Source organism: Jaculus jaculus, chromosome 2, assembly GCF_020740685.1.
Source record: "Jaculus jaculus isolate mJacJac1 chromosome 2, mJacJac1.mat.Y.cur, whole genome shotgun sequence".
Taxonomy (NCBI): Eukaryota; Metazoa; Chordata; class Mammalia; order Rodentia; family Dipodidae; genus Jaculus; species Jaculus jaculus.
The window spans coordinates 136,263,014-136,272,905 of NC_059103.1; the positions used below are offsets into that span (position 1 = coordinate 136,263,014).

Below are 9,892 nucleotides of genomic sequence, written 5' to 3' on the forward strand. Positions count from 1 at the left end.
TCTTGTTTCCAGTAACTAGGTGAAGTTTGGCCCCGAATAAAAGACCCAGAAATCATTATTTCCTGGTCTCCTTGGCTCCTGTTGGTCTGGCTGTACGGGAAGAAAACTATTGCAAAGGGTGATGATTTCTGCCACACGCAGTGACCGTCATGACAATGACTTCAGCAGATGAACACTTTGCTTGCCACCCTCGTAAACAGGAAATGGTAGGAATAAGACGCAGGCTCTAATTTATATGGTTCTGTCCATGAACTTGAGTAGAGAGAGGGATGCATCATATCCCCCCAACTTCACATGAAGGCTTTTTTTTTTTTTTAATGCTGAGAAGCAAAAATGAAAACCATTATATTTCATTCATGTAGTTTATGTTTGCCCACATCTGTAAGTTTTAATTTCTTTTAACCACCTTTAAGCAATTCACACCCAGCAAAACACACACACACAATAAAAAACGAAACAAAGTAATGCCTTTTCCTTAACTTCATATTTCTTTGGAGACCTGCTATCTTGGGAGATTTGTTAATAAGTAATTCCGAAGTCTTCTCTATCGGTGATACTGGAAACTTTCACAAAGAAACTCAGTCTGCTCAAACCAACCTCCTGCTGATCTAGAGAAGCAACCCAAGTCACTAGGCAGCTTTTAACAACTGGGAAGAACATCATAGGAAAATGGTGACAAATCCTGTAGAGTTGACTACCTTATAATTTTCCCAAAACAGACCGATAAAGCCAATTATGTGAAAACTTAATGTCAAGAACGATGTAAAAAAAACGATGGAGAGAGAGAAAGAAAGAGAGGGAGGGAGGGAGGAAGAAAGAAACAAAAAATTTTAACGATTATTTTCTTTCTCCCTCTCTGCATAGGCTAGGAAGGGGTGCTTCCTGTACTGACTTCCTGACTGCAAGGCACGTCAGAGGGGGTCGCAGGTTGCGCCTCCGCATGATCCCACGGGGTTCCAGTTTTGCTATGAAAGGAAACCACTTTTGGCAATTATTGGAAGGGACCCACCCAGTAATGGGCCTCAGTTTTGTTGGACGAACATAGCCAATGACGTTGGGTCTTAAGATCCAGCTAACAAAAACGCAAGCGAGCCAGGCAGGAGTCGAACCTACAATCTTCTGATCCGTAGTCAGACGCGTTATCCATTGCGCCACTGGCCCGTCGTGGCAAGAGAGCTGCGCAGTCTTAGTGATGACAGCATCGTGAGGCTCCACGCGACAGCCACCCCGAGGGACGACGCCGACTAGCGGAGGGAGGAAAATGTTTCAGGCAACCGTGGCGGCGGAGCATCTAAACTTGGGCCTCGCGGGCCGAGATCCCCGGTGGGGACCCTGCTTCCAGGGACTCAGGTTCGGTAGCGGCGTCGTGCCACGCACGCGCACAACGAGGAGCCGGCGTGTCCGGCCGCAAGGCCCCGCGGAGTGCGCATGCTCCTTGCAGTCCCAGACCAGCGAGCGCTTTCTACCTTGTGTGTTCAATTCCAGGGGGCGCAAACCTCGCTCGTGTCCCTTCGATAGCTCAGCTGGTAGAGCGGAGGACTGTAGTTGGTTTCCTTGTAAGAGACATCCTTAGGTCGCTGGTTCGATTCCGGCTCGAAGGAGACAGTTTTTAGTTTTAGTAAAACTACTGTTCAAAATTTATTGGGCATTTCCACCAAACTGAGTGTCTTTCTGGTTGTCTCATCTTGTTCTTCACCACAAGGTATTATTGTCAACTTTGTTCCAGACGTCAAAGGAAAACATTCACCCTTAGGCCTATTATTGACAGAAAATGATCAGTTCCTGGAACTATAGCTATGTAACTCCTTTGCTTTTTCCCTTGTCTCTTTCTTTCCTATTGGGGATTGAACTCAGAGCCTTGTACATATTCCAGCCCTTGTTGTCAAGGTCTTGGAATCTATCCTAGACCATCCACAAATTCACGATCAACCTGCTTCTGCTCACTGAGCGCCGGGATTATTATGTTTTTTTCCAAATGCAAAGTTGGAGTTATTAAAAATATTTTAATATTGATTTAAGCATGGGTATTATGAGAGGGAGAAAGAAACATGTAAGGGAAAGATGCTAGACTATTCGTGGACTTCTCAAGAGAGTCTTAAGGCTGGGATTATAGAGTGTTCCATCACGCTCACTTCTGACTCCATCTCTCTCTCGTGTGTGTGTGTGTGTGTGTGTGTGTGTATTCACATACGCGTGGTGTGTGTACAGATGTGTGGGGGCTACTGGTTGACTTTGTGTCTTCCTCCATCGTTGTTCACTCTCTTTTTCCTTCTTCTTAACTTATTATTATTAACAACGTATTTCGTGTGGACACGTCATGTGTTGGTACCCTCTTTCCCCAGGCATTATTTTGCTGGCCCTTTTCACGCGGCTCCTCCGGGCCCTGCCTTTCCGGCCGCTGGCAGCTCTAGGAGCTTGCAGCATGACCCCGAGTCCTCGGGCGGGTTCCTCGCGGGCCTGCGCGCGTGCCCGAGCCCGATCCGTGCGGCGTGTCCCGGAGCCCCGCGTCGCGCGTGGGGACCGACGCCGGCCCGCAGCGGCGGCCGCGCTTCCTCGCCCGACCGCGCGGCGGAGGGAAGCGCCGGCCCGAGCGAGCACCGTGACGCGGCGTTATGGGGCCGAGCCGGAACGTTTGTACTCCACTTCCTTCGATAGCTCAGCTGGTAGAGCGGAGGACTGTAGGTTCGGCGCTGCGGACATCCTTAGGTCGCTGGTTCGATTCCGGCTCGAAGGAGAGGTGGTCTGTTTTTAGAACATCGGCTCACTTTTGTTACGTCAGTTACCAGGCACGCCGAAATGCGAACTCGAAGTTATCTGCGTTTCGCAATGCTCTGACCCTTCTCTAGAGGAAGAGATAACCGGCCATGCCCAGCGGTGGGGGATTAGCTCAAATGGTAGAGCGCTCGCTTAGCATGCGAGAGGTAGCGGGATCGATGCCCGCATCCTCCAGTTTTTCCTCCCTTCGTCTATCATGTAATTTTCCCTTTCATTTTGATAGCTGCTCAAAGTTGGAGAACTCGGGCGAAAAAATATAGTGAACTTGACGTTACCTACATGGCTTACACTTCTCAAATACTAACAGTTTCTTCTTTTTTCTTTTTCAGTTTATTCTTTTACTTAAGATATTTTACACCCACTTAATTTAGGAAATTCACGAAGTTGATTATTTTTCTTTCACAAATGGCGACTGGTTGCTGCCTTATCTGTTGGCATTTTGATCTTTGTGATTTTAGTTTGATGCCTGAATCTCCCAGAACCTCGTCTGGGACCAAACTACTTTAAATGCGAGCCAGGCCAGCGAGACCGCGGCTGCCCAGCTACTGCTAGCGAAGAGGTGCAGAAGCGGCAAGCTTTCCTTTTGATTCATTCCTAATGCCAGTGTCCTCCTGGTAAAGTGACTGTGGAGAGTCAACTTGAGACCAGCACTGAAAAGCAATTACCTGGGAGAAAGTTCTGTCTAGGGCTTCCTTTAAGTGCATTTTTGTTAAACAAAGACAAGATAAACACACACACACCCCTACCTCACTGGGAGATTCAGAGACTGAAAGAACACACAAAAATTTCTGGCAGTAAATTCTCTCTCAACGTATTTTCTAGAATTGAGTCACAAAAGGCTTATTGAAACCATCCTGTAGCTCTCACAACACAAAACATAAATCTAGCCAATAGCAGAAATATTGCCCTTTTTCAGGGTTAGAACAAAATCCATAGCAATTCATTTTTACTTTTCAGGGTTCCGGGCAACTTGTATGCTTTTGTTATTTTATTATTTAAGTTGTTATTTTATTATTTGCATACAACTTGCTGTGGCTTATTGCTATGTCTTCAGATTTCTATCATTCCACTTTTTCTTATTTTATTATTTCAGTAAGGTTTTTTTTAAATTGAATGTATGAGCCATTTCAATTTACCTTTATCTATATTTTACATTTTATTTTTATTTATTTTACTTTTAGTGTTTTTCTGAGACAGAATCTCAACATGTAGTCCATGCTTGCTTTGATATTGTCTATGCGGCCCAGACTGACTTCCACCTCTTGATCCTACTCCCCCAGGCTCCTGGGTCCTGAGATTATAAGTATTTAACACAGTGCTCAGCTACTTAAATATCTTCTTATTCATGAAAACACATGCACAAAGTAAGAAGAATCATTTTAACCAGATGTGACAAAAAAATAGCAAGAAATAGGTAATAGTCAAAGGACCAGGAAGGATTACACATAGGCCAGAGCTCATGTAATAGCTCAAGGTCAGCAGCCCTGGTAGGGGAGTGGAAAAATCACACAAAAAGTTCAGCCAGGATAGACTGTAAACTGGATCTGTGAACTGAAATAAGCTCTTCCTCCCTTAAACTTATGTCTGCTGGATATTTTTATCCAGCAATGAAAAGTTGACCTACACAGAAAATGGCACCAAGAAATGGGGCAATTACTGCAATAAAATTTATCATGTAGTTCTTAGTCTTTTGGAACTGCTTTTTGGGAGAAATGTGGGAGCATTTGGAACTTTGGCTTAAAGAAGGCTTACAATGCTATAAGCAGAGCTTCATGGACCATTCTGGTGGGAGTATGGATGGCAGGAAGGCCAAGAGAAATGTGCAGGCTGTGAAGGCTTGACTCATAAGATTCCAGAGGAGTCAAAGCATCTGCCCAAGAACTGGGCAGTTCATGTGGTATTCTGGGAAAGCATCTGGCTGCATTCTGCTTGTACCCTGAGAACTTGAAGATGTTTTTGTTTTGAAAATAATGGGCTAATATATTAGAGGAAATTTTAAGGCAAAAAAGCATTAAGCCTGTGATATGGTTTCTCTTTGTAGCCCTGCTTCATATCTACCGTGGCCAAGGGGAAAGTACATAGTAGGAAGATCTGGAAAATATGAAGTTTGACATTGAAAGACATATAAGCAATTTAATGTTCAAGGCCCAGAAACTGCAGTTTGGGCTGTTGTGTTAGACAGAAATTACCACCATTCAAGGGAGCTATACCACTGTGCACTGGGAAAATAGAAAAGATGCCCTGAGAGGAAGACCGATTAAGGCTAAAGGTAGGAACAATGCAAATTCCTTTGAAAGGACAAGGACTAAAGGAAGAATGCTGGAGGAAGTCTCTGCTCCTCAACGTTAGCACACAGAGGCTACTATAGCTGTGTTCCATAGGTGATAGGCTTCATCCCAATCTGCAGAACTTGGCAGCATCATCCAGTGGTACTGGTTTTAGAAGGTTGAAAGATACAAGATGTAGTGTGTCATGGAATAGTTCACGATGGTTCCAGAGAGCTGCTGAGATTATACAGTGTGAGGCAGGATCAGTCTCAGTATGTAGGCTGTGAAGATGAAATGTAAGTTATAGTGGAGACTCTAGGATGTTAAGGTGTCAGAACCATGGAACATTGGCCAAGGAAAGATTTGGATTTGGCCAAGACCACCCAGAAGAAAGGCTATAGGCAGCGCATCTGGGACTAGGGATGGAACTACCCAACGCTTTTGGAACACAGAGGGTTTCAACACATGCTGTAGCTACCAGACACTGAGCTACAAGATCGGTGCTTGTTCTGCTGGTATTTGCTCTTGTTTTGGCCCAATCTTTCCTTGCTATGTCCCCATTCATCCCTTTGGCAGGGGAGATGCTTATTCTGTGCCATTATATGTTGGGAGCATATAAATTGTGTTTTGATTTTACAGGACTCACAATTAAGAGACTGCCTTGAGTCTCAGACGAGACTTTAGCCTTTAGAACAGTGTTAGAACCTTTAAAGATTATAAGGACCTTTGAAGTTGGATGAATATATTTTGCTTTATGGATGGCCATGAACCTATGGAGATAAGGGATGGAAGTTTATGACTTAAAAATGATATGTTTTGGGTGTCAAATTGACAAGGGTTGGGGTTTATATTAGGGTTCTCTAGGGGAACTGATCTGTCAGAATGAATGAATGAATGAATGAATACATATATACATGGAGAGAGAGATATTTATTGGATTAGTTTATAGAATACAGGCTGAGCAGCAACAAGAGCTGTTCAGAGACTAGACAGTTGAAAGACCAGTACCTGCTCAGTCCATGAGGCTGGATGCAGGCTGGAGAATGTGTTGCCTCCAAATTCCAAATAGGCCCAGTAGGCAATGTACTTTTTTCTTAGTGTAGGAGGGGCCAGGTGCAACAATTTATCCTTCACCTTAGAAGAATTATTTCTGCATGCCCCACAACACTGCGCTTCTAGAAATTTTACTGAGGTAGAAGGCCCTTGAATTTGGCAGGATTTCATTCCCATTTCCTGATGCACATATACTGTACCAACAGCTCCAGAGTAGTTGCGCCCTGCTGCTCCTTTGGTCAAATAAGCATAATACCAACAATATAATGGCCCATCATAATACCCTATAGAAGAGACTGATGATCAAGGTCCCTGAACACTAATACGACACAGCTGCAGTATTAATGGAATCTTGTGTTAAAACAGTGAAGCTGTACCACTGCTGGCCTTGCCAGCTGAAAGCAAATTGCTTCTGGTGGTAGTTATGGACAGGTATGGGGAAGGCCGTACTTGCAAGATTAGTAGCTGCATTCTAGCTGCCAGGAGATGTGTTCATCTGCTCAAGTAAAGAAACCACACCTAACTGAGTGTGGTGGTCCGTGCCTGCAATCCCAATACTTGGGAGGTTGACGTGTGAGAATCACAGTGAAATGTGAGTTCCAAGCCAGTCTGCGCTACAGAGTGAGTTCCAGGCCTGCTTTGTTTAGAGTGAGACCCTGCATCCAAAGAAACAAAACAAAACAAAACAAAAAGTGAAGAAAAGGAAAGAAGGAAAAAGAAATTTGATCTGGTACAACAGCTGCAATTAGAGTCACTACATAAGTTTATAATAATCAATTGTCATTCTCTATGATCCATCTGTTTTCTGAACAGGCTAAACAGGATAGTTAAAAGGAAATGTGCAACCATCACTTTTGTACTTTTCAAGTCCTTTAATAATGGTATTAACCTCTGCAGTCTTTCCAGGGATTCTTGTTGGGATTCTGCCAACTTCTAAGAATATCTATCCCAATTGTACCCTCTGTGTCTGAGAAAATAACTACAGGATGAGATCAGGGACCCACTGGACCCCACTGCGAGTCAGACTTTGGCTAAAACTCCATTGATCACTTGACCTCCATAGGTACCTACTTTAACCAGAGGGCCCCAATGATGCTTGGGGATCTCCCAGAATCAATGTCAATTCAGAGCCACTGTTCAACAGGATGCAAAAGATGTCATTCTTTTCCCTCAGTATACTGTTACCCTAGAAAAAGGCCATAGGGTCGTTTGAGGAAGGACAAGAGAAAGATTAATGTTAAAGCTTGTTTTGGGGATTGCAAGAGGGTCTTTCCTGAAGGGAACCTGGCCTCTCCCTCATTTGAAGGGGTTTAAGTTTGTAAGCTGGGTCAAGTCTGAAAATGGTTAAGGACTGTGATTTTCTCTTGCTTTTGTTCCTTTGCTTTGGAACTATTTTTGCTTAGATAGATTGAATAAGAATCTAATAGGCTTCCTATTTATTTCACTTCTGGGAACACCATGGTTAATCAGCCAGTACCAAAGGTCTACACAAGTCAGACTGTTATGAAAATTTGTTTCTGCTGTCTATTATGGTAAATATGCTCACCTCACCTATGATGAATCAGTGCTGCCCCTTGGTCCTTGTTACTCTGGGATCCATTTGTATCTATTGCTTATAAACCATCCAATTTTGTAACCACAGATCCTACATTAAGGTCTTCATTACACAGAAGAGCAATGACTGAGATCTTCAAGTATGTTGGAACTCCCCTCACACATCTAGTTTTTACAGTCTTAGTGAGAGGCACATCTTCTAGACCCTCCTATTATGTAGGTCAAGGTCTTCCACAATGTAGCCACTCCAGCACTCTAGTTTCCCTTGGCCTTTTTTTTTTTTTTTTTCTTTGTTTTGTTTTGTTTTTCAAGATAAGGTCTTTCTCTAGTCCAGGCTGACCTGGAATTCACTATGTAACCTCAGGGTGGCCTCAAACTCACAGCAATCCACTTACCTCTGCCTCCCAAGTGTTGGGATTAAAGGCGTGCACTGCCATGCCCAGCTTCCCTTGGCCTTTTAGTCCTTTCTTCAACATTAAGCCAAAGGAGATCAGATAGTTCTAGCTTACTCACAAGAGGCCATCTTTTGACTCATACTTCAGCCAGCCAATCAAATAAACTCCTGGCATCTTTTGAAACTGTGCAAGCTATGTTATTGAACTTAGACTGTTTGATCAATGGGCTCTATAGGCAAACTCAGCCTAATCTAGTTTCATATTGCCACCATCACACCCTTAAAATCCAGTTCCACATATATTCCCCAGATTTCTGCTTTAATGAGTTAGAAAGCCCATTCTTTAGGGGTATAGTGTACTTCCTCATGGGTCATACTTCCTACCTCACCTGCAGCGGTTTGCTTAGCTTTAAGTCTGGTTATAGGTCTAGAGGCAAAGGTGGGTGGGCACTGAGGGACATCAGCATTGTCTTGCTTGGCATCTCCTTCCAGGAAGGTCATTTCTGGTTCCACAGACGATGCAGGATTCATTTTGTCAGGTGGGGATACATCTGCTGCCTAAAGGTGAGGAGGCCACTTCCTCAGGAAAAATAAACCCATCGGAATTTGAAAGTTCAAGCTTCACCAGGGTCTTCCCACACATCTCCATCCCAAGTTACAGCACATGGCTCTTTTTCAACCCATGCCCTCACTTTAACTGCCAACACCTTTCAAGGCTTGGACTTGACCTTGTGTGGCGAGTCAGCTAGTTATATGATGAAGGCTTGGGTTTGGTTTTCTACAACTGAGAGGAGTCTTGTCCAGGACACACTAGAGACCTTTCGAGCATTTATGCATATCCTGATCTGTGACATCTCATCTCTGAGCTTATTCTTTACCCTTTTTACTTGATCCAGAGAGGGTAGACCATCCAAACAGCAGCATGATATTTGTTACCTTTCCACAAATAGTCTAAAATTTTACAGAGAGAGTCACTAAATTTCCTACTCCTCACAAGAGGTGAATCTGGATCATCAATTGCATGCACACACACACATTCACATGGCAGAGTTCTTTAAATAGTTCACACTGTGGAATATTTGTGTTCTCCTTGCTAACAGGGGAGTCGTTAGTAGACCTATAGTTGGATATCCAGCTTCAGATACCAAGCCCACTAGAAAAATTCATCCTTCAATTCTGTTCCTCTAGAACCATATCTGGTATTGTAATCTGTATTAGTCAGGGTTCTCTAGAGGAACAGAACTCATACCATGAATATGTATCAAAAGGGGATTTATTGGATTAGTTTACAGAATACAGGCTGTGTACAGGCTGGAGAGTCAGACAACTCAGTAGCTACTTAGTCCACAAGACTGGATATAACTGGGTTTCAGTATCCAGAAGATAGCTGAAATGGTGGGCACATGCAGGAGCAAGTAGTACAGTCAGCCAGGCAGGAAAAAGAGACACTGGGTTCTCTAGGCGCTTCCTCATATACAGTCAGCTATTGGAAGGGCTACCCACTCGGAAATAACTCAGTTAATGCTTCCTGGAAATGCCCTCACAGACCTCTCAAGATGTGTGTTCCTCACTTGATTACTAATCTGATCAAGCTGACCACAGAACTCTTAAATATCACTGTGGCAGGATCTGGAATCACTTGTAAGAGATTATGTAGATTAGGTTAGCCTTTGTGCACAGTCTTGGGTTATCTATGTTAGAGTAGTTAAAGTGTAAAGGCACATTTTAACTGAGGGCAGCAGCACCGTTGTATAGGCTGGGGTCTTGGACGATATGAAAAGGAGAGATGTGACTGAAAATAGCATTCATTACTCCCTTGTTTCCTCACTGTGCTGAATGTGACCCTGCT

At 43.7% G+C, this 9,892-nt stretch overlaps 4 non-coding genes across 4 annotated transcripts; 3 read left to right on the top strand and 1 right to left on the bottom strand.

Annotated features, from left to right (window-relative positions):
- Positions 1-1,088: 1,088 nt before the first annotated feature.
- Positions 1,089-1,161, bottom strand: Trnar-acg. Its single transcript has one exon. It is a non-coding gene; the product is annotated as a tRNA-Arg (tRNA).
- Positions 1,162-1,508: 347 nt separating this feature from the next.
- Positions 1,509-1,601, top strand: Trnay-gua. Its single transcript has 2 exons — positions 1,509-1,545; positions 1,566-1,601. It is a non-coding gene; the product is annotated as a tRNA-Tyr (tRNA).
- A 1,044-nt stretch (positions 1,602-2,645) lies between these two features.
- On the top strand, positions 2,646-2,734 carry Trnay-gua. Its single transcript is given in 2 exon segments — positions 2,646-2,682; positions 2,699-2,734. It is a non-coding gene; the product is annotated as a tRNA-Tyr (tRNA).
- Positions 2,735-2,876: 142 nt separating this feature from the next.
- Positions 2,877-2,949, top strand: Trnaa-agc. Its single transcript has one exon. It is a non-coding gene; the product is annotated as a tRNA-Ala (tRNA).
- The last annotated feature ends 6,943 nt before the right edge of the window (positions 2,950-9,892 follow it).